The sequence below is a fragment of the Suncus etruscus genome, chromosome X (genome assembly GCF_024139225.1).
Source record: "Suncus etruscus isolate mSunEtr1 chromosome X, mSunEtr1.pri.cur, whole genome shotgun sequence".
NCBI lineage: Eukaryota > Metazoa > Chordata > Mammalia > Eulipotyphla > Soricidae > Suncus > Suncus etruscus.
In genome coordinates, this window is record NC_064868.1 from 105,952,685 (window position 1) to 105,956,171 (window position 3,487).

Genomic DNA, 3,487 nt, shown 5'->3' on the forward strand with positions numbered 1-3,487 from the left:
AGGTCAGCTGTAACATCCAGCCCTACTCTTTTGTCTCTGAAAATTGTTGTGACATTTCTTTCATTTTTCTTAAAACACATAGATGAGTGAGATCATTCTCCATCTTTGTCTTTCTCTCTGACTTATTTCACTCAGCATAATAGATTCCATGTACATCCATGTATAGAAAATTTCATGTCTTCATCTCTCCTGATGGCTGCATAATATTTTATTGTGTATATGTACAACAGTTTCTTTAGCCATTCATCTATTGAAGGGCATCTTGGTTGTTTCCGGATTCTTGCTATGGTAAATAGTGCTGCAATAAATATAGGTATAAGAAGGGGTTTTTGTATTGTATTTTTGTGTTCCTAGGGTACATTCCTAGGAGTGGTATAGCTGGATCATATGGGAGCTCAATTTCCAGTTTTTGGAGGAATCTCCATATTGCTCTCCAGAAAGGTTGAACTAGACAGCATTCCCACCAGCAGTGAATAAGAGTTCCTGTCTCACCACATCCCCACCAACACTGCTTGTTCTCATTATTTGTGATGTGTGCCAATCTTTGTGCTGTGAGGTGGTACCTTATAGTTGTTTTGATTTGCATCTCTCTGATGATTAGTGATGTGGAGCATTTTTTCATGTGTTTTTAGTTCATTTGTATTTCTTCTTTGTCAAAGTGTCTGTCCATTTCTCTCCCCATTTTTTGATGGAATTAGAAGATGTTCTTTTCTTGTAGAGTTCTGTCAGTGTCCTGTATATTTTGGATATTTGACCCTTATCTGATGGGTATTGGGTGAATAGTTTCTCCCACTCAGTGGGTGGCTCTTGAATCCTGAGCACTATTTCCTTCGAGATGCAGAAGCTTCTCAGCTTAATATATTCCCATCTATTAATCTCTGCTTTCACTTGCTTGGAGAGTGCAGTTTACTCCTTGAAGATGTCTTTAGTCTCAATATCATGGAGTATTATACCTACGTGTTGTTCTATATACCTTATGGTTTCAGGTCTGATATCAAGGTGTTAAATCCATTTGGATTTTTCCTTCATACATGATGTTAGCTGGGGGTCTAAGTTCACTTTTTGGCAAGTGGCTAGCCACTTGTGCCAACACCACTTGTTGAAGAGGATTTATTTACTCCATTTAGGACTTCTTGCTCCTTTATCAAAGATTAGATGAGTGTATGTCTGGGGAACATTCTCTGAGTACTCAAGTCCATTACACTGATCTGAGGGTTTGTCTTTATTTCAATGCCATGCTGTTTTGATAACTATTGCTTTATAATACAGTTTAAAGTTGGGGAAAGTAAGATCCTCAACAAAATCCTGGCAAATAGGATGCAATGCCTCAATAAGAAAATCATTCATTATGATCAAGTAGGTTTCATCCCAGGAATGCAAGGATGGTTTAACATCTGTAAATCTATCAACATCATACACACCATCAACAAAAAGAAAAACAAAAATCACATGATCATATCAATAGACGTAGAGAAAGCATTTGATAAGGTCCAACACCCATTCCTGTCAAAACTCTCAGCAAGATGGGAATGGGAGGAACCTTTCTGAATTCTGAATAGTTAAAGCCATCTATCACAAGCCAGAGGCAAATATTATCCTCAGTGGAGAAAAACTAAAAGCCTTCCCTCTTAATTCCTGCACAAGGCAATCCTGTCCTCTCACCACTCCTATTCAACATAGCACTGGAAGTCCTTGCTATAGCGATCAGGCAAGAAAAAGATATCAAGGGAATCCAGATAGGAAAGGAAGAAGCCAAGCTCTCGCTGTTTGCAGATAACATGATACTCTACTTAGAAAACCCTAAAGACTCTAGCAAAGAACTTCTAGAAAACTTACACTCATATAGCAAGGTGGCAGGCTACAAAATTAACACAAAAAATTAATGGCCTTTCTATACACCAATAATAATAGGGAGGAAATGAACATTAAGAAAACAGCTCCATTCACATTAGTGCCACACAAACTCAAATATCTTGAAGTCAACTTGATTAAAGATGTGAAGGACCTATACAAAGAAAAGTATAAAACTCTGCTCCAAGAAATAAGAGAGGATACACGGAAATTGAAACACATACCCTTCTCATGGATTGGCAGGATTAACATCATTAAAATGGCAAAACTCCCCAAAGCATTGTATAGATTTAATGTGATCCCTCCATGTCATTCTTCAAATAAGTGGAGCAGGCAGTTTTGAAATTCATTTGGAACAATAAACAGCCTCGAATAGCCAAAGCAATTACTGGGAAAAAGAATATGGGAGGCATTACTTTCCTCAACTTTGAACCTTTTATTCTTAATTCTATTTTCACTTAACCTTTTGAATTTACCTCAAGGCGTGTCCTGCACAGCCAACAGAAATACACTTTAAAGAGTTTGTACAGGTACAAAAAACCAATTAACTCACCTATTTGGTAAAAATTGATAATTAATGGATTTCTTGTAATTTACTCATTATAGGAAAATAATTTGTTTATGTTTCCACAGATGACAAAACCTGACAAAAACCTCTGGGTCTCATTACACTTTGTTGGAAGCAGGATTCTCATAATAAAACTCAGAAATGAGTGCATAATTAGGGACACTCAAACCATTGACTGCATGCCTCTCCCAGACTCATCAAAGACTACTCAAGCGAATGAGAGTAGGAAACCAATTGTGACTTTAACAGGTATTCAGGACACTTAACTAACACCTCACACTGAGGCAGAGACTACCAAAATTGAAATGACCAGTTCCAGAAATTTGGTTCTGTAGATGAGGCAACTGGTTTGGCTCTCGCTAGACTTTATAGTTTAGGGAACACTTGTTATGTGAACTCAATATTAAAATGCCTGTGTAATATTTGACTTCTTACTAATTGAGTTTTTTAACCAGAGCCATTATGAGGAGAAGATTAACAGGTCAAATTCTTCAGGACATAAATTCAATGTAGCAGAAGAATTTGGTAAAATTATGAAAGCCTATGGACAGGACAACACAAGTATATCAACACAAAAGACTAAGATAAAAAATGGGAAGCTAAATGACCACTTTTCAGGGCACAGTCAACAAAGTCTGTATGAACTACTTCTATTTCTGATGGTCTCCATGAAGACCCGAACAAAGCTGTTAGAAAAGACATAAAAAAGAAAATAGTGATCATCTTGTTGACTTAAAAGCTGTAGAGTGAGGTTGGCTGAGATACAAGCAGCTTATTGAATTTATTTACTGTTACACTTTTCCAATGCCAGTCTATGGTTTAGTGCCATACCTGTCACAAAGAATCTTGGTTAATTGAGATTTTTATGCATTGATCTTTGCCTTTGACTATCTACAGATGTATGAACATTGCAATATGAAATATTTACCATTTGTTAGATGAATTCTGAGTGAATATTTTTTCCTAATCTGTGGATGTCATTTTATTTCTGTCACTGCTTCTTTTGTGGTACAGAAGCTTCTCAACTTGTTTTGTTTATAAATTTGTTTATCTTCCTTTTGTTTATTT